The following is a 22,896-nucleotide window of genomic DNA, read 5'->3' on the forward strand; positions in this document are numbered from 1 at the left end:
CGTGAGACATTTGGGACACGTTTCATGTGAGTTCCCTGCGGTCGTTGCAACTATGAATTTGTGATCGGACTTATGCGACGTTGAACAACGTTGCTGTGACGTTGTGGAAGCGTCACAGAGACGTCTCTATGCGAGGTCGCTCAGGACTGACATTCGTAAGTAGATGAAACCTGTTGGTGACTTTACAGTGACGTTTTGGGAACGTCACATGAAGGTTATCCTTACATAACAGTCCCGCAGTTTTCAAATAAAGATCGCATTTTAGTCAGAATATTACTATTAGGGGAGTTTTAAAAATGATCTTGCACACCTTTATCAACTATTTTCCGAAGAAACCACATATTCATAATTGATCAAATATGTTCTTAAGCCTAAATTTAACAAAGACCCTTCTGAGACAGATCACATTCGGAAGACATTCCAGTACACTTTCGTTTTAACGAAGCACATTTTAGTACACCTTCAAGCAGCTAGAACATTTTTTCCGGAATTAAAGTGTTCCAAACGTGTTTCCCATGTGTACTGGGAAATTGCTGTGTATAAAATAAAATAAATTCTACTTTTCGGAATGGTCAACCTTAAGAACACTGACCACCTTTGGCTAACTAACTTTTAACTGAAGAAATATGCATTCACTGTGGATTAACTCTACTGTGACTCATGCAATATTCCTTATTTCTTAAACATACCACTACAATTCAAAACGAAAGAATCAAAATTTGTGCGACCAGACAGAAAATGGAAGTCAAAGTAAAAAGTTGAGTTGAAATATATAGTTTATCCGGAAACGATTATTTACTTTCCTTCAAAGCAGTCGAATAGGAAAAAAAGACGACCGTACTGTCTGCCCACAGTCAATATGGAATTGACAAACGTCCAATTCAGGCGAGTCTATGTTGATGAGGAGGAAAGTAAAAATTTGACGCGCGTGCTTTGCTCATCTCAATGCGACTCAGCTTAATTTACAGGCTAACATACATTTGCAAAAGCTGGTATCCCTAAAAACTAATAGAAACGTCCATTTCCGTCTGTAAACCGGAAGTTTGCCTTTCCATCTCATCGGTGATCAGGCTGTAGTACATGTCTTAGTTGAAGTATATATACTTAAGCTGATACTGATAGAAATACTAACACGACAAAGAAAATAAATAAATAAAGTTTGTAGTGCTCAGAGTTTGTACATACGAAGTTTCAAAAGAAAATTATTACTTCTGTTTTTTTTATTTTTTTTTTTATTTGTTGCATGCTGGGCTCAAAATAGATTCATAAACAAATTCCTTGTTGTTCAGATTTATTCACACAGTACTATATACGGGAATTAATTTTTGATATCGATTTAGACCCTCCTGAAAATGTAATTAGGACTTTCATTTGCTGCTTGTTATTCAGAAATATATGAAAATGAGACCATAAAACTCGCAAGATCTCCCTCAATTTCAAACTTTCACTCGACAAATTAGGTTTGCGTATACGGAAATATAATTTAAGACACTCGACACAAAATTCCCTCGCAATTCGACGTGGACGTAATGACATTATGGATGACCACCATCCATCACTGGTCTGCTGTTATTCGGGGCGCTCGGAAATTGAATTCCCAAGATATGAAGTGAGTCGTCTAATCGGTGGGGCGTCTAATCGGCACCGAATGCGTGGAGGTGGCCCTCGTATGAGCAGGGGACGGAATTTAATTACTGGCAACTTTCGGGCGAAAACGGCAAGGAACCAGTCGCGAAGTTCAAATACGCGTTAAGGGCATTTTTAATTGGCGATGAGCTGGAATAAAAGGGGTGATTGATTTTCTTGGTGTATCAGGAGCGTTCTCAACCATTTCGCTATACAGATTTTCAGAGTTACAAACCGGCCGTTAATTTGGGATGCATACGGGACTTCGACGGAAGCTACGTAGCCCCTTGGTTTATATACAAATTTTTGAAATATATTTAGAAGTAGAAAGACCAGCTGAAACCTAAAAAACTACTAGAAATTTGTTCTGACGGTTATTAATGCAAAGTAGTAAGCAATAAAGGCAAAAACTTAAAAAGATATATAATTGGCGACGTTAAATTTAGTTTGCTCTCCGGTCAGCATTTAAGGACCAGGAAGATTTAACACTTAATAAAGTTTTTAGCAAAATTTTAATGTTTTGGTAATACATATTTACAAATGATGAATATATGGGGAAATGTTGTTGAAAAGTTATTACAATTACATAAATAAAAATTCAGGTTTCTGAAACGCTAGTGTTTCTTAGAACTTTTTATTCTGTTTTGCTACGATTTAAGAACAACATTGGCTTTCATCGTCACCCTGAACCAAAGAAGGTACTGAAACTGTTTCTCACTTTTTGTGATACTGAAACTATTTGAACAATTTCAATTTCTGTGTCGTGACTGACATGGGAGTCAAATATTGCCAGTGAAACCAAATGTTCAGAAAAGAACCACACGTAGCATTAAAATACAGTTTAAAAATCAGTCTGTTTAATATTGCAATTGGTACATGCTTCGATTTACTTAAGAAGAATATAACATCATTCTGCAGTTTTCAGCATTTCAATGCTGACCATAGATGAGAGTCACAAACATGCTTACCTCCGTGATTTCCTATTCTACGACAGATGTAATTACTAACTATTTATCTTTGAATACACCGATTTTAAGATAATATTTAGCTTTTGCTATCAAATGCACATTGTGCACATTACCTGGCATCTGGACCAAATATTGATAGAATAAAAAACTCATAAAATGAAAATAAAATATTTTTACTGAACTAAAAGCAAAGAACTTTCCCGGAAGATAATGTGCAGCGTGGATAACTTATGCCAGTAACATTTCTGGAAAAAAGGAAGAAACTTTCCGCCAAAAGTCATTAACTTTCCAGAATTTACCTGGAATATCCTATTTCTGTATAATTCAAAAGTCTTCCCAGTAAAAACAAGTTAGGTTTCCAGAATAAATCAGGAAACTTTCCAAAAAAAAAGTTTATATGTTATTGTTAAAGCCTGGGACCTTCTTGGTTTTTATTAAGAGCGTTAACTCAGGATTTAAAAAAATCTCAATAAAAGCTGGTAATTATACCTGAAGAAAGCAAGAACGCCTCAAAATATGCATTTCCGATACATCAACATGAAGTTAAAAGTTACCGCTCCAAAGTCAAATCAAAATTTCAAGTCAAACAGCACGTTACCACATCCACAGACTGAAATTTGACCCCTTTTTTTGAGGGGGGGAGGGAGCTTAACAGACTGAAATAATCATAACAAGACAGAAGACAAAAAAACTCAAAAAGAAGCTGGTTCTAACTCCACACTGGAAACTAAAAATATTTTAACGCAAAAGTTCAGTAGCAATTCCACACAGAAAAGCAAAGAGAAAAGTTACGGGGGGATAACTTGCAGCTTTGCACCCTATCTTTTATCTTCACTTTAGACTGTGGTATTATGCGTATAGACATTTCACTGAAGAGCTAAAATAAGTTTAGCTACTAGAATGAAATGTACTCAGCTTTTTTGGGTCGCTCCCCTCCCCTTTTCCACTCTATTATGACTGGACCAAGGAGCCCAAAACGAGAGTAAAACTACAGTCTCCAGATGCAGGAACACCAATTTGATTTGCAACAATTATAGTTTATCAGTTTTGCAAAGTATTTTTTGAACATTCCCTGTAATTCAACAATAATGTGTCTGCAATTTCATGGATATTTTAAAACATTTATTTTATTTTTTTTTTTTGAACATTTTCTTTAATGTTCGTATCAAACTTGACTAAAAAAAGTTACCCTTTTTGGGCCAATCTTATCCTGGTACTGAGTTTGTTTCTGTTTGTGTTTCTTTACAGCTGATTTCATTCCTATGAACCAAAACAGCAAAATCCAAAAACTACACAAATGTGCATACAGAGTCATCGATGCCACATTCTTAGTCTCCGCTGTTATTCTTAGCTTTTTCATCGAATGTGCGGATTTTCATCCGAGCCGTTGTATAGTACGCGAAACACAGAGACAATTTGCATAAGGTTCCTTAGCTCCAGAGCAGGAAGTATAGTTTCCCGACAACGTCCCAATTCCACTGTCAAGTATACTCCAGACATCTTGATCCCTTCATTTCACTCGAGAGGCCAACCAGCCGAGGATAAATTCAATTCAGGGATCCAATAACCCATGTTCCTTCTTTTCCCTCTCTCGCTGTCTCTCGGCTTCGACTGTTCCAATTTCCTGGACATGACAGTTCCTCATCAGACGAGGAAATTTCTCTTTTTCCCGCTTATCTGCCCTTCTCGAAGAAAGTATCCCAAGCGAAAGTAAAACTGTGTTCAAAAAAGGAACATTCCCTCCCCCGGAATTCTCCTCTCCCCTTTAATATTCGCCCTTTGCTCTTGACATGTGATTTTTGGACGGAATCGCAGGTTTTTATGGCTCAGGCAACGATACACACACTGATATTTGGTATTGCGTTGGATTTGTACCCGTTTTCGATTTTGAACCAGCCGGATCTAATGAACAAAAAGTTAAGATTGCAGGAACTATGTTTAGGTAAACTTGCATTTTTCTTTGTATATAAAAGGAATGAGCAAATACACGAACGATACTTATAGGATGGAAATGGAATTCGCTCAAAACATCTATAGTTTTTATCATAAAAGTGAAACACATTTGTAGATGTTCAGTAAAAGTAGAAACATTTATGATTTAATGAATTACGACGAAAATTGATTTATGAAAAAAAAATGTTCTTTTACTAACTTTTTTCCCATTGAAAAACATTGAATATTTCACAAGAAAAAAATATCGTTGAGATGAAAAACAAAAAATTCACCCAGAGCTAAATAAGCTTACTATGTCTCATACCGAAATTAAACCTGCATCGCTAGCTCTCTCTCTTTCTCTATCTGTCCATATACAATGGCTCCCAAAAGTGTTCGTACACTTTGAAATTTTTTAGTAAAACCAAAATAACGCGAAACTGAATTCGAATATAAAGTCCAATATTTTCTCACATCATTCCTATGTCATTCTAAATAAAACCCAGCAGTTTTTTTTTTTTTTTTCAAAATATTGACGGATCTTTTTTTTTTTTTTTTTTTTTTAATAAGTCAAAAAACGAAGAGACATGCCACAAAAGTCATCGTACACTCAAATATTTTCGATTAAATTCATGATTAAAATTATCATAGGTTGTTTTTTTCTTATTTTTGCATTGTGTGAACTCTTAAAAGTCATTTGGCTTTATTTGTTTGTTTATTTCTTCCCTAAAATTCTGTTTATTACTTTAAAATGGCTGGCATTCGTAGAAAACAATAAACACCATTTTTGATTTTTTTTCATCAAAGTAGCGGTAAATCAGTTCGAAATATTACTAAACTAGTTAATTTATATCACTCCAAAGTGAAGTGCGTGATAAAATGCTTTTAAGAAAATTATCGGACCAAAAACAAAAGGTAAGAAAAGGTCAACCGGCAAAGTTAACAAAACGCGATCAGAGATTTAAAGTTAAACATTTATGAAAAATACACATCTGAGTGCTGTAAATGTTTCTGCGGAACTTAATGAAAAGTTTTGTGTTTTAAATTTACCAAATATTGTTCGCAGAGTTCTCTGAGGAGCAGAATTAAATGGGAGCTCTTTCGGCAGAAATGTTTTTGTTCGTGCGAAAAACAGAAATCTTACGTTTTCCGTCTCAAAATCATTGATAAATAAGCTCTAAACGTTTTGGAATAACGTCTCATTTACAGATGGAAAGACATACAACATTTTTGGTTTCAATGCTGTATAATTGTAAAGAGAAGAAAAATGAGGCATTTAATGTTAAGAACTCAGTTGGATGAACTGTGAAGGTGCTTTTCGGCAAGGATGCATATCAGCATCAGGACTTGGCAGTTTGGAATTTATTGATGAAATAATGAATCATGCTGATAATTTAGTATTTTAAAAGACATATTTGAACTATTAGCCCAAAATTTGGTTATCGGGAAGAATTTTGTTTTTTATCAAGAAAACGATAAGAAGCACCACGCTTTTCAACGGTTGCATCTGGTGCCTCAAAAATTGTCTTCAAGTTTAGAAAATATCCCCTCAATTGCCACATTTGAACTTAATGTAACATATTAAGAAATATCTGGAGGCTAGATTACGAAAATACGGCTTTGAAACTAAAAGTGGGCTAGAAACAGTAAGACTCGAAGTGTGGCTGAACCCTTTTTCAGAAATTGCACACACAAAAAAAAAAAAAAAAAAACACACACACACACACACACACACAATTAAATCTGTTCTCAGACGTCCAAAAGATGTTGTGGATGTTGAATGATATTCTACTGAATAATAACTTAATAACAAGTTATATTATTCAATAATATAAATAGACATTTTTTAAAGTGTACAAATATTTTTGAGAGATACATCTCCGGCACTTTTTGGTTTTTGATTTTTTAAAAATTAAGTTTCATTATGTTATGAAAATTTTTCATGTAGTTTTGGTGAAAATAGATCATAGATCTTATAATTAAATCCCTATTCTGAAATACTAATTTTAACCAATGAATAGGGGCCTATTTCATTTAAAGTCGTAGGTGTACGAATACTTTTGGGAGCCACTGTATATATCAATCTATCTTATTTAGCTTGAGTTGAAAATTGTTTAAAATATATTGAATTAAAGCTTAAAACATTTAAAATCAAATAAAAATAATTCTTAGTCAATAAAAATGAAAAAGATGTTCCTATTATGTAAACGACTTTGAATTAATTCCACCAAACAGCTGGATAAGATATTTTAGTAATTTCTCAGTATCAATACTTTTAACAGAAAATATTAATAACCAAACACAGTTTTTCAACACATAAATTGTAGAATTGAACGATATGATAAAAAAATTGTTGTGACTACCAATTTAATTCGTAGTTTTTATAGTTTTGAATGGCCAATTCAAAATCGTTAAGTTTACGAGATTTTTTTTAAGTGTAGAGGTGGTGCTTTTAAAAATCATATTTTTTATGAATTCTTAATATGACTGAATATTTGGTTTTTACGATTGAAATTTTAACAAGGTAAGAGAAAAATGTGTGAAGTTAGTTTTAACTATATATAGAGCTTATAAATAATGATAAAATATCTTCATGTATATAATAACCAATGATCGAGTTGCGCTATTGATGTCATCAACAATGAAACTCGCGCCACGGCATGATAATTTGATAATATATTTTGGTAATGTTTAACATTAAGGGAAAGGCTTCATTGTGACAAGGCTGAACTCGATCCCGTAACTTAACTGTTTTACTGGTAAGACTGCCATTTCAGGGAATGAAGAAACGATAAAGTGGTCAACAATGAACGCTATCTACTGGAGTTTAGGGTTAATCTACTGGAGTAGAGTTAAAATTTCAACTATCAAAATATCATCAAAGAGGTAATTGCCTCGTTCAAATGTAGAAGCAATTTTCACCCGTTATATCTTGACGGGCGATTTTCTAGCATGATAATAAATAGTATTTTTTGTTTGATTCGTAAAATTTAATTGAAACTTTTTTTACTATTGAAGGACTTGAAAATATTTCAAATATTAAAAAAAAAAAAAAGATTTTGCATATTTAGCAATCTCTTAAAACCTAAAAAAAAAAAAAAAAAATTTGTTCTTTCATTCGTCAAGATTAACTTTGAAAACTATTTTTCCTCTTAGGGACTTAGAAATTTTTTTAAAATTGAAATAATTCTTATATCCAACAATCTTTTAAAGGTTTGAAAAATAAGTAAATAAACTGTAACTTTTTCCATGATTCTTCTAGTTTAATATTGAAATTCATACTCTTAAGATTTAAAACTACAATCGTTTCCTGTTAATAGGACTACATTGGGACAGGACCATACTAAGAACCGGCTGGTCTGAATAAGCTAACAAGACCTGTGCAGCTTGACCGAAAATACTATACACAAAACATTTAAATGCCATAATGATTATTGTGAATCCCACTTGTATGGTGAGTATACAAAGAAGAAAAATCGCTGTTCACAAAAAAATTCCAGTTAAAAATAAATTGATCTATAGGGAAGAATCTTTTTAAACGCGTTAAACAACATGTTCAAACCGATACGGTATTAGCTGCATTTGTACTTTGTATGGGGAGCATACAAAGAAGAAAAAATGTTGTTCATGAAATTTTTTCAGTTAAGAAAAACTTAAGCACAAATTTATATATCGCAAATAATTTTTTTACCCTCAATCAGCAACGTGTTCAAACCAATTTGGTTCAAGTTACATTCCTTCAAGTCAGTGCGATTCAATTCAACAACTAGAAGTAACAAAAAATCTGAGAGTCAAACAATAAATATTAAAAAGTACTTAGCAGCCATTAAAAATTTCAATGAAATGAAAATTCAACACAAAATTATTTTTGGAAAAAAGTTATATAGTTACATATTTATTTAAACGTGCTAACTGAACTGAAGAAATTTGAAATTTCACTTTTTTTTTCTTTTTGCAATGTAATGGCAGTTTTATGAACCATTTTTTCTTGTTGAAATTGCTGGGTTTAATTGAAAGGTACCTAGGAAAGAAACCAATATAAACTTTAATTGCACTAATTATTAAATTTGTTGACCCACTAGAAACTCGTTTCAAGCGAGCGATTTCTAGATTATTTTTCAATTTGTTCTCATGTTCCTTCTTCCGATCAAGCGAATTTTCGGTCCCTATAAGCGAATAATATTAGGCTTGTGTAAAGGGATTTGTTTTGGTTCTTTAAGAGTTGGTCCAAATAAGCGGCTGGTCTGATTAATCGGTGGTCCTATCAAGCGCATTCCATTGTATTTTAAATATTTAAAAAAAATCTTATAAAAATAATATATTTAATCTAATAACACTGTAGGGTAAAGAAAAAAACAAATAAGATTTAATTTTATCTTTCATTTGTCTAATTCAATTTTAATCATTCCTTCTCTCAAACATTTGAAAATATTTTAACCTTAATAAAAATTCTTACATTTGGCTATCTTTTAAAGATATAAATGTGTTGATTTAAATGACGTTATATACCGTAGCGAGCAGGGCTGTAAAGTCGGAGTCGGATTGATTTTCTGGTGAAGGAGTCGGAGTCGGGAGTCGAAGGTTTAAACCTCCAAGAGTCGGAGTCGGTCATTTTCCTCAGGGCTGCGGAGTTGGAAGAAAAATGGCCGACTCCGACTCCTACTCTAGGATTTTGAAACGTCCGACTCCGACTCCGGCTTTTTTATTATTATTTTTATTTTTTTTTAAATCACCCCTCCCCTAACGGGAAGGGGGGGGGAACCATTAAACAGAGATTGAAATATAAGTTCCTTTTTATGAAATTTTCGCGTTGTATTTTATTGTAAACCTAAGACGCATACGACGTTCGAAATTCAATTTGAAAATCAAATTATCCAATAGTTGTGATTTCTAAAGTAAGATTACTTAAAAATATCATTAAAAATGAAAAGGATTAATTTGCTCCCCTTTAATTTTTAACAAATAGATGTTGATCAAATCCTGTGCTTTCAATTTTTGAAAGCACGCATAGAAGAGTGAGAGAACTAGTTTTGGGAGAAAAAAAATTGTTTGCTAAGTCAAAAAACTTCTCTTGGGAAGGGGTGCTCCCCTCTCCTCCCGGGTTACACCTCAACTTAATTTAAGAGTTTATAAAAAAATGAAATAATTAAATTCTGAAAAGTTGCAACAATAAAAAATCTTAAATTTCATCCTAAAAATTTCAGCAAAAATATTGCACCATATTGCGGAAAGAGGTCGGGAACGTACGTCTGGAGCAACTTTTGCACAAAATGCGGATGTATACAGCTTTTTACGAATAACTTTTACTATACCAACATTTCTTGGCTGAATTTTTATTTTTAATTTTATTGGCAGCTTCAGAATTAACCTTAATATGAAGATTTTTGGATACAATTGTTGAGTGTTGCAACCAATAAGTCATGTACTAATTTTATTTTGTACTTTTCAGTGATAACCACGCTTTCTTAGATACAGTCTTTAGATTAAAAAAAAAAAAAAAACATTTATATTTTATCAGATCTTTTAGATTTGCGCTTTCCTGCCAATACTTTTTTGAATTGATCAAGCACCCTCAGAAGTTTCCCGACTTGCTTAAGCGATACATACATTCCTTTTACTATTTTATAACTGAGAACGAGGTGAAAAAGATTTTACTATATTTATTTCAAAGTGTGATTACTTAGGAAATGTTAGGCAACAAAACTGTTTGCTGACAGTTGCTATCAGTTAAATAAAGTTAGAAAATAAGCAAACTAGGAGACAGCGTAGGTAGCTGGTAGCGTTAGAGAAAGTTTCATAAATACTCAAGCCAGCTGGTTGCCGCAATGAGTTATTTTCTTATTAGTAGACCTTTATACATGTAATCAAATTAATTGGTAGTAAGATTTTTAAAAAATGCAAAGAGAGTCAGTGCCAATTAAAGAAAAAACAAGAAGTTCTGTCTAGAACTATACGAGCCTTCTTTCCCGTATACCCATATTACTTTCTAGTACCTGATCAATATTCTCAAAAATAGCTAAAATCGCAAATTGTTTCAAACATATTTTTTTTTTTAAATATTTTAAGCTAATTTCTAGGAATAAAATATTCCTCACTCATCTAAAAAAACTAGATGCGTAAAAAATAAATAAATAAAAAAAAACGAACAAATAAAATAGCAGCACCATTTAAACAAAGCAGCTAATACGCTTTTTTCCATTAAAAAAAAATCTTTAACAGCTTTCAAAACTAAAAAATAATAATTAAAATTAATAAGTTCATTAAAATAAATACACCATATCAAAAAAAAATCGTTTCTTTTTCCCTGGTGGCAAAAATAATTTTTTAAATAATGCACTTACCAAAATAAATAAAAACAATAAAATGTCAACTTAAAGAAATACATAATAATCGTCTGCGCATATCTTTATGTAGAAACATAAATGACTTCGAGTTTATTCCCTGAAAACTAAATACCTAAATTAAAACTTTAGCGTGAAAATAAAAAAAAGTCATATCAACAATAATTATTTCGCAGTTAAAACCATAGCTGCGGAGTCGGAGTCGGAGTCAATCTCATTTTGAGATAAAGGAGTCAGAGTCCAATATACGAGAATCGGACTCAGTCATTTGTCCTCCGTGTATAAATTTTTGCCAAAACTACGAAGTCTGAGTCGAAGTCGGGGAGTCGGAGTACGATTAATTATCGGGCACAAGAGTCGGAGTCGGGGTCAAGTGCCCCTAAATTCTCGGAGTCGAAGTCTGGAGTTTGGCGTCAAGAGCTATTTCCAACAAAATTTGTTTGAAGTAAATCCGCCTTCAAGTACGGAATCTACATTGACTTTCAGTTTCCCCGTAGGCGCTAATGTTAAGGGATTTGAAGTGTTCAAAATTGAACGGAAAATTGTTCAAATCAAAAAGATACTTTATATACGAGTTTTTTATTTATTAAAAGCTTTTTCCTACAAAGTTTATTTGAAGCAAATTCGCCTCACAGTTCGGAATTGCCTTCAATTTCCTCGTAGGCGCTAATGTCAAGTTTTTTGAACTGTTCAAAATTGAACAAAAATTAGTTCAAATGAAAAAGTGAAATATGGGAATGAGGTGTCCTGGCCGAAATCTTTCGAACCAAAAAAAGTTTGTTCGAATCGGACAATTCATTCAAAAGTTATTAGAGGGGGACAGACCGACAGATCGACAGACCGACGGACCGACAGACCGACAGACATTTTTCCCCATCTCAATACCCTACTTTCCAATTTTTAATTTTTTGATATTTATGTAATTATTTTATTTATTTTTGACTTTTTTTTGTTTTTCGCGATATTTTTAAGATGCATTAAGCCTTCTTTCATGCTTTTTTCTTCTTTTTCTGACTTTTACTGGGGAAATAGATTAAAAACGGAGTCGGAGTCCGAGTCGGCATGTTTTCGAACGACTCCGACTCCGACTCATTTACCCCAACATCAGTCCGACTCCGACTCCACAGCCCTGATTTTCCCTCAGCGTCCACAACTCTTACAGTACTACGGAGTCCGAGTCGGAGTCGCACAGGATTGATTTTGAGATAAAGGTGTCGGATTCCGAGTCGAAGGTTCTAAAATTCCCGGAGTCGGAGCCCGAACAACAGTCGTTCATTTTCCCTCCGACTCAGCCTCCCTGGTAGCGAGACCGAGAGTGACTGTTTTCCCCGCATTGATTTAGCGTGAGCAGAGAAACAACTTTTACAGAATTCATTTCTACAATTGAGGTTAAGTAGTGATGCAAGGCAAAAGAGCTAGTACTCTTAACTTAATATGTATTCGAAGTTGTGAGAACAAATATGGTTGCTTGACAAATAATAGTCGATGCAGTTCATAGTTTATACCTTGACCCGTTTTAACCAAAAATAACAAAATATGGTTAGGAAGCGGGAATGAGAGGAGACACGGGAAGATGTATTAATGGTGACTGGTAGTTCTCCGCAAATGACCCCTCAAAAGATTTTTCCCTTTTTAGCCTACTTTCCCAGTAAAAGTCAGAAAAAGAAGAAAAAAGCATGAAAGAAGGCTTAATGCATCTTAAAAATATCGCAAAAAACAAAAAAAAAGTCAAAAATAAATAAAATAATTAAATAAATATTGAAAAATTAAAAATTGGAAAGTAGGGTATTGAGATGGGGAAAAATATCTGTCGGTCTGTCTGTCCCACCCTAATAACTCTTGAATGAATAGTCCGATTCGAACAAACTTTTTTTTGTTCGAAAGATCTCGGCGAGGACACCTCATTCCCATATTTCACTTTTTGATTTGAACTATTTTTTTGTTCAATTTGAGCAGTTCAAAAAAACTTAACATTAGCGTCTACGGGGAAATTCAAGGCAATTCCGAACTGCGAGGCGAATTTGCTTCAAACAAACTTTGTAGGAAACAGCTTTTGATGAAAAACTTGTATATAAAATATCTTTTTGATTTGAACAATTTTCCGTTCAATTTTGAACAGTTCAAATCCCTTAACATTAGCGCCTACGGGGAAACTGAAAGTCAATGTAGATTCCGTACTTGAAGGCGGATTTTTTTCAAACAGATTTTGTTGGAAATAGCTCTTGACGCCAAACTCCAGACTTCGACTCCGAGAATTTAGGGGCACTTGACTCCGACTCCGACTCCTATGCCCGACAATTAATCGGACTCCGACTCCCCGACTTGACTCTGACTTCGTAGCTTTGACAAAAATTTATACTCGGAGGACAAATGACTGACTCCGATTCTTAGATATTCGACTCCGACTCCTTTACCCCAATATGAGATTGACTCCGACTCCGTCTCCACAGCTATGGTTTTGACTGTGAAATAATTATTCGCAACTCCAACGAACTGTAGGGGGCACTGAAGTCACTGTCTAATGGCGGAATTGAAAACTAAAACAAACGCACATGGTAACGAAGAAAATGCTAAAAGTGTTGTGATTTTTGTTCGTACGTATGATTTTTTCGCTTTATTCTTTTTAAATTAATTTTCAAAGTCTTGTGGATATTCTGGCCCACGTAGAAAGAAATGAGAATTCAAGAAGCATTACTAAACGTCAAAGATTGATGCAAACTACGTAGTTCGTAGTTCTAAGCAGCTATTTCCACGATGTTGAATTCGATATTTATCAATTCTTGATAAAACTAAATAATAATTGTGGCCTGACAAGAACAACAATTAATGCTAGAAAATTCAATGTGACATTACAAATTGTTATCGAAAGAAGATGATACTTTTTTGCCTTGCTTGGCTAGCGCTTATTTTTTTTTTTCCATTTGTAGCTGAGTTATTTCTCTCGAATTTCCAAATCGGTTCATTTAAAAATTTTCTGTTTCGATTTTTCTAATTTCTGAGTTACGATTTAATTGTGTCATGTTATGCAAATCATCAACAAAATTCTCACGGATATATGGTGGTAGTTTTCTTTTCAGTTGATTGACCATTATTTCTTTTCAGTTGATTGACCATTATTTCTTTTCACTTATCGAATTCTGTAATCTTACTACCATTTTATTCCACTCATGATAAAAATTAAAAATGGTTTAACTAAAAACGCGAAATCTCGCCAAGGCTACTTTGCTCGCACAATACCAAAATTATAACCCTAAACAAATTTGGCGAAACCTTTCAGCTGAGAATAAAAGGAATAAAGTAAATTCTTTCTAGGTTAAACATTTTTCATTTTGTTCTACGATAATAAATCCAAGAAAATATTTTGCATACTGTCCATTCCAACTAAATGCTGCTGTAAAATATGATTAGTTAAATAAATTTAAGATTAAAAAAAACTCATATTCTTACAAATTCATACAAAACAATAAAAAATTTTACCTGGTATAACGTTATCCAATTTTGTTAATCCAGAGTTTTCTTGTTTACGCGTCCACCATTTAATACTTTTTTGAAAGAAATAAGGAAAACTAACATTATTTTGAGAAGCTCGAGAATACTCTTAGGGGACGAATTAATTTCTGTAGCTGAAAGCAAACTAAGACACATCGATTGCGTTAATAAATACTCAGAACAAACTGCCTGTGTTTACGTCAACAGACACAAATGGAACTAAAACGTGGCAATGTTTTAGTTCCATCGGCAGTTTTGTAAATCACCGCAAGGTAGCGTATTCGAGCGCTGGAGTTCCGAATTGTTGATCTGACTTGTTTTTATTTTTACGCTAAAGTTTTAATTTAGGTATTCAGTTTTCGGCGAATAAACTCGAAGTCATTTATGTTTCTACATAAAGATATGCGCAGACGATTTTTTTTTTTATTTTTTTTGACAATGAAAATTATTTCTTTAAGTTGAAATTTTATTGTTTTTATTTATTTTGGTAAGTGCATTAATTCATTTAAAAAATTGTTTTTAGCAACAGGGGAAAAAGAAACGATTTTTTTTTTTTTTTTTGATATGATGTATTTATTTTAATGAGCTTATTAATTTTAAATATTATTTTTTTCGTTTTGAAAGCTGTTAAAGATTTTTTTTAATGTAAAAAAGTGTATTAACTGCTTTGTTTAAATGTTTTTTTTAAGCATTTAATTTTTTTAGATGAGTGAGGAATATGTTTTATTCCTAGAAATCAGCTTAAAGTATTTTAAAAATATGTTTGAAAAAATTTGCGATTTTAGCTATTTTTGAGAATATTGATCAGGCACTAGAAAGTAGTATGGGTATACGGGAAAGTAGGCTCGTCTAGTTCTAGACAGAACTTCTTGTTTTGTATTAAGAGTCATTCCATGTCAATTGACCTAGTGATTCTCATCCGACCATCTCCGATTTGAATGACATTTTATAGTGGTGTTAGACATATGTCTTTGAATCTGATCTGATCTGATCTATGAATTGCCGCACACGATTAAGGGGTTCAGGGGATCCGGACCACCTATTGGTCTTGGATATCATTTTTTTCTGTGATTGATTATAATTCTATGTACGCAGTAGGTAAAATAATTCCAAAGGTAACAGTAGTTTTAGTTCAAATAAATTATAACATTTTTTTTCCTTTCAACTTCAAAACCGCACTGCTAGCGAATGTGAACATAAAACACCCTCTTTTCATCAGAACTGAGCTATTTATTTGCTTCCTCGTGTACTCTGTAGTGTACAGAGTAGGTCAAAAGGGAACTCATAATTTAATACCGAGATGAAACTTTGATATTAAAACGTGATTCCTCGCCATCCACATTTCAATATTAATTGTCCTACTATAAGATATTTTATCCTTATATTAAAAGACTTCGAAAAAATGTGGCCGCTTCCCAAATAGAGTTGCACAATCGACAGATTTTTTTCTACTTAGAGAAGGGTAAAAACGTACTTAAGAAGTACCATGCATAATAACCATTTAATTGTTTTCAATGCAATGTCACTTCACCTGAGGATGTTTAAAAAAAATTGATTTTATTCTGTGACTATTTGTATGTCTATGCAACCGCCAGCTAAATGAAAACACAGCAGTCATCATGTGTTCAGTTTTGTAATTGCAGATTAAAATGAGAATTTCTTCTTTCTTTGACTTGATGCTTTTATGGTGACGAATTTTTTTTGCGTTATTATTAGTTTTCTGACACAAGTAATAAATAAATTTAGATTGAATAATGTTCTCAAGAATTTCAGCTTTATTATTATAATAGGGATAGCAGGGATATAGTAGGGGAATATAGTGTTTTAATTGCTCGGCCATTTGAAAAACCCTCAGTCTTACGCTAAGGAAAACCAAGAATCTTTTGTACTTTTGAAACGATATTGTTAGTATGTTGCGTAAAATCGAGCTTAGTATAAAAAATGACACTCAAATAACAAAATCAAAACGGCGATAAATATTCATTAAAAATAAAGCCTTAGCCTTTACTGCGATAATCATTTTTTGTCAATTTTATAAGAGTAACTAAATAGCTCAGATCTATGACTAACTCAAAACACTATGATTTTACTGACATTTAACAATAATTTGTTCTCCATGCACCACTGGTGCAGATTATCCAGATCAATCTATAAAAAATGAGCTTATACTCACAAAAATACTAAAGCGTTTCCCCAAAGCAAAATACTACTAAATTTGTGACGTATGTCGCAGAACAGATGCCTGAGCTGCAGAACAATTCTGTTCAAATGTGAGAGGAAAACTCAGACACATTTTCTGCAGAAATTCTATAGATTTCTGTGAAATTTCAATGTCTTCCAACTCAAGATAGAATTTTTCAGGAATTCTGCAGATTTCTTTAAATTAGAACAAAATCTAAAATTCTCGCAAATTACGATATTTCGGCGAAATGTTGGATTCGATAAGCCATTTGCAGGAACTTTAGATTTACAGGGTGGTTATAATTAAAGTTACCCAGTTCAGACACCTCTAGTGACCGTTCTACACATAGGATTTCGATGAAACTAGGAATATAGATTATATAGGCTATGGGGAGCAGGATTATACAATAAAAAAATAATAATGTAAAATATTCTTACACCAAAAAAATTATACTGTTATTTTAATGGGAAAAATGCTGTGATTCAAAAATACAATTTTTACTGCAACATTATAGTGGAGCGAACTTAGTTTTAAAAACTAAAAAATCCGAAACACAATCATCCCCGATAATATGATAATATTCTTATCGATATGTAGAGCTCCCCCAATCTCAGATTTTTGAATTAATTTTTTCAATTGCATAACCCTGCTCCCCATGGCCTATATAATCTATATTCTTAGTTTCATCGAAATCCGATGTCTAGAACAGTCACTGGAGGGGTCTGAGCAGGGTATCTTTAATTACAACCACCCTGTACTTTGAAATTAAAGAAATCTGCAGAATTTGTGCCAAGTTCTATCTTGAGTTGGAAGATATTTATAGAAAAGCTGCAGTTTCTGCAGATTTTCTGTAGAAATTTCATATTCTAAATCTGAAAAGATTCTGGTTTTTCTAACGTTTTTGTGTTTCCCCTTTTCCTTATTTTTCTCAAGCGATCTTCATCCATTGGAATTTCCGTCATAAACGTATGTTTTAGAAACAAGCCAACATTGAAACACGTCCATCGCCGAAAATTGCGTGTCTTGTTTGAGATTTCAATCCTTTTGCATTTGAAAATATTTCAATTATTTAGAAAGTTTAGAAGCTTTTTATTATATGCTACTCTAACTCTACTCATTTAATTAAATATTTTAGTAATTTATTTATTTATTTTTATTATTTTTATTGTTTCTTCATGCCATGTAAAATTACCCCCCCCCCCCACCCCCCCCCCCCAAAAAAACGTGGTTTGATTCCTAGGTTTGGATTTTTATAAAATTTTCTATCTTTGCTCTTTCTATACATTTTAGAAAGCATATAAAATATTTTTGAAAACAAACTTCTATATGAAACAATTTTGATTTAGTGCTCCCGATTTGTGGAAAAGATCACGTTGGTTGCTGGTGTATACAACGCTTGAAGTACTTTCAGAACAATTTTGGTCAAGTGATTTTTCGTTGTTGCAGAACACTGTCAAGTTCCAAAAATTTCAGGCTCCCTGCGAAATAAATTTTTAGCAATCTTAGCCCAAATTCGTTACGACAGTCAGTATTTTAAGCTCGGTTTTTCTTCCTTATCTGAAAGAACACTATCGAAAAACCCGTAATTCAATAGGAAAAAATTTGTTCATTCTAACATTACTAAAAAAAGAAATAGAGCTACAGTATATTGAAAACGGGATAATTTTCATGTGAAAGATTTTGATACCGATGTGGAGGACAATATCGTTTACAAAATTCGTATTTAAGCACAGTTGTTGAAACTGTAGCACTTTAAAACGTGTCAATCGATTATTTCAGAAAAGCTACTGAAACCCATTACTGAAACTTTTCAGGATTAGAAAAAAAAAAAAATTATTCATAAATGAATTAAATTCGTCAAGAATTTTTATGGCCAACCTAACCATAATTAGGATCAGTGCCTCAATTTAAAATTCGTTTCATTTCGTTACTGAAATTATTATTATTATTATTATTTTAATTTGGATTTATGCCCTTTTTGTAATCAATGATCTGCAACTGTAGTTTAGAGTGATTAAAATGCAATCAAGTCAAACAGATTTATTTTGAACTGATTTATGATATTTAAAAATAGTATAACAATGTGATGAAAATAATTCATGAAGTCTGTATGCATAAAATCATTATCTTAAGAAAACACTTCTTGTATTTTCCTCTTCCTCTCGTCTTTTTTTTTTTTTGGTGAAATAACAAAGTTTGACGTAAAAAATAAAACATTAAAAAAAAATCAGAAAAAACAAACAAAAGTTTCACAAATGTACAAAACTAATCGTATTCATCAAATACCCTCCATCAAAATAATCTTTTTCTCTATCCTTTTGTTGTCTTGTTTTGTGGACCGAGTTCGAAGTACATATTAATATGATTATTTTCAAAGTTGCGTTGAATAATATTCTTGATATCGGTTATTTCCGCCTACATTATGAAAGTTTTCCTTTCCTTTTGTACTCAATATTGCATTGGCAAAAGGTAGTTCAGCGGACAAGCGCTTTTGCAAGTACGAAAGTATGCTCTTGAAAACCGACAAAAAAGTAGCTAACCTGAAACCATCCCTAATCGAACATTTAAACACCGTGAATGTCGAGAATTGAAATCTTTTGACATCCCATGGAATCGCTTTCCCAAAATCCCAACTTGAAGAAGGGTACCAGCTTTAGCAGTTATAGAATTCATTTGTTTCAACAGATTCGACGGTGAATCTTGATATAATTTCAAACTTTCAGTCGTAAGAGATGGGATGCCAGATGTGTCCTCGGGATAAATATTTTTTCATTGTGGAGCTCCATGTAGTTAGAGTTAAATCTAGCAAAATATAGCTCCAATCAGGGCGGAGGAGAAGGAGAGGGAGTAAAAATGACAGATTCCGGCAGTCCGACTCCAGCTCCGAATCGTTTATCATAAAATCAATCCAACTCTGATTCCGCAAGCACTCGAGAGAAGAGGACCTTACTGGAAGATAATTAACTCCGACTCTAGATTCTGACTCCGCACTCCGACTCCATTACCCTAAAAATCAGTCCGACTCCAACTACTATTTAAGTTACGGGCTATTTCACGAAAATTTCAAAATGAATTGTAGTGGCGCCACCTGTTTATTTTACTGAAAGTTAATGCTATATTAAACTACGCATTCCTTTCACTATTTACTAATTTTTGCTGCAAGGGTCGAATTACACCCAACGAATTTAACCGTATTACATCGTGCCGATAAAAATTATAATTTTCGTAATGGAAGATCATTCACAAATCCCCTCTCATTTATTAGGATGGAACTATACGTCAAATACCATGAAAAAGGGTAACTTTGTATTTGTGCTGTTGCACTTATGTTATGCAAAAGTATAAATTATTTAAAAATGGAACATAATTTAGTTAAAAAAAATTTCTTGAATCATTAAAGGAATTTCAATGTATCCTATACACAACGCTAAATGACAAAAAAAAAAAAAATAATAATAATAAATAAATAAATAAAAATAAAAAGTTATTTTATTAATTATCTGAACTTAAAATTCTGAAAGTAGGTTTATAGAGCGGACAAATATCTCTCTGTCTCTGACTAACTAATATCTATTTAGAAATCTGTCTGATTCTAACGAGAACAAGTTTCTGCCAATGATATTTAAAGGACACCTCATACTTTCCTCTTTTTTTTTAATTCAAACTTTTTTTTACAATGTTTAATAGCTCAAAAACAGCAAAATCACATACAGAAAATTTTGAATCAAGTATAAAATTCTGAATTGAAAGGCAAATTTTCTTCGAATAAATTTTATTGGAAAGAGCTTTTGCCGTAGAACAGGGAATATTATAACTTAATTGTTTTGTTTAACTATTTGTTTACGCATTTCAAGAAAAATTTGCAAGTTTGGCGTAACGGGAGGAATCTACAAATTTTTATCGAAAACACTAAGAAAGTTAAGCATTATCTTTAGCCCACCAAAAATTTGGGAAAATCTCAAAACCTCCGTGTATATTTTTAGCATTTTTTTTTTCATGGGATCGAAAAAAATGCTATCTACAATGACATAAATATATAGTAAACATTGACGAAGCTAAAGAAGTGATTGATTGATTCCGTAAAGTCGAAGCACTCCATTTTCGATATTAAAGAACAGTTTGAAAACGGTTTGAGGATTTAAAACAAATGTTTGGCTGAGATGTAATGTTTTAAATTCGAAATATCTGTTTCACATTTCATTGATTTATTTTTGTTTTCTATTTTTTTTTTCATTTATTTGTTTTTGTTTCATTTCATTCATTTATTTTTGTTTTCCATTTCATTTCATTTATTTGTTTCTGTTACATTTCATTTATTTGTTTGCTTATTATTTATTCATTTATTCATTTGCTGTTAGGTTTACTTTTCAGTTTGGCAGGTTCTTAGGGAATAGCTTAGAACTAGGCAACTAGGCACTAGTAGATCTTTGAAGATTAGGTACTGGATAAAACTGTTCTCATTCTTTATTTGTTAGTTTATTTATTCATGTAATTGTTATATTATTTGTTTATTTACTTTAACCTATTCAAAAGTTTAAACAAGTGAATTCCTTTCAGCAATGCAGTTTTATAATTTGTTCCCTCCTACGTTTAGTTGCAAAATATCAAAAAGAAACCTACTTGTAACTAAAATTTCCTGATTGAAATTTATCAATGTTCGGATTTTAACACAGAATTTGAGAGAATTAATTTGATATACAATAGTTTTTTTTTTTACAGAAAGGAGTCATATTTTGTGTACGAAAATTATTTGAATTGTTAGAAAAGGAAATCTGAAATAATTTGCAAGAAACATCAAATAAGAGAGATAGGTAGAGAGAGAGAGAGTTAACTGATATTAAAAACACTATACTGGTGCAAGATCAAAAAGGCTTGTTCAGTTCTACGTGAATTTATTTTCTCCTTTTCTTTCATTTCTATTCTACTTTCAGTTAATTTTTGTAGGTAGGTTGTAAGCTTATGAATTTTTTTCCAATTAGTTCTTATCGAAACTTTAATTGGAAATTTTGCCTAAGTTACTATAGTTTTTAACCACTTTCACGTATCGGTCATTGATGCTTTAAAATATTGAAAATTTAGGTAGAAGGAATCTACATTGAATGTGGAACAGTTTAATACCGCGACGAAACTCAAGTTTCATCTTGTCAGGAAGTAAAGCTGCGAGCTCCAACGTATCAAATAAACAAAATAAGTTTCAAACTAATTTAAATCACTGTAGAAGAAAAAAAATCAGTGTGAATATTCAGTAATTATTATTTAAAAAGTAAAAGAATATTACTCGAAGATATGATATGTGTATCATTTTACCAGTGTCCTGTAGTTACACAGTATCCCAGTACTTCAGTTTTCCCAGTCCAGAGAATGATAAAAACAAATACTGTTAAGTTTTATTTTGATAATAAGAATTAATGCAGTAAGGAGCTCGTTTGGAGAAAGATGCCGTCACTATTAAAATTTTCAACATACGCTGAATTACAGTGCGAGTCAGCTAGAAAAGTTTAGCGATTTTGATTTGAATTCTGATTTCGTAGCAAGACATTTCTTTTCAGTTGCTTGCGCATAATCGACTTTTCCCCCTAGGCTGCAAACGAATGAATTCCCATGTTGCACTCTGATATTTAGTTAAACATGTCGAGTATGAAGTGCCTTTAAGAACTTCTGAATGTCTTAAAGCTTTGAATATCTCCTTGTATATGTCAAAGAAAATAATATGTGCGAAGTAGCTGGTATATGTGTGTGTGCTTGCTAGTCTTCATTTCAATACTCTATTTCATACTCACGAAATCGGAAAAATTGAAAGTCCTGAAGAATTTATTAATAAAAGACTTGGAATTCTTTCCAAGGATCTCACGCAACCTTCAGTATAACACGCATTTTTAATTTTCGTTTATTTATTTGTTCTATTTTACTTCATTTTATTTTAATCATTAATTATACTTTATTTCATTTATTTATTATTATTAATATTTATTTATTTATATTTTTTCATGAAATTTTCAGGACGCATATGTATTTTTTTCTACCCTAACGTTCTCGTACGGGGGAGAGGAGGGGTCCTAAGAGAGGTTCGCATTTCACGCGATGTTAGCCACCTAATGGAGTGTGCGTCCACCCAATCGTTGCCATAGAAACGGCGACAGGCCGCATTGATGGACGCGGTGTTGTTGAATTAATAACTACGTTTGTCGTTCAACACTTCACGTAATCAGAGGTTGCAGAAAATATAGTAGGATTTTAGCGGTAAATCCTTCCAAAACCTTTTGATTTAAGTCATATTACCATTCCTAGTATGGTAAAAGCTCAATGTAAAAACGTATGCACTGAGAAAAGAATTTACTGAAATTTTACGGTAAAAAGG

Source organism: Uloborus diversus, chromosome 1 (genome assembly GCF_026930045.1).
Source record: "Uloborus diversus isolate 005 chromosome 1, Udiv.v.3.1, whole genome shotgun sequence".
Taxonomy (NCBI): Eukaryota; Metazoa; Arthropoda; class Arachnida; order Araneae; family Uloboridae; genus Uloborus; species Uloborus diversus.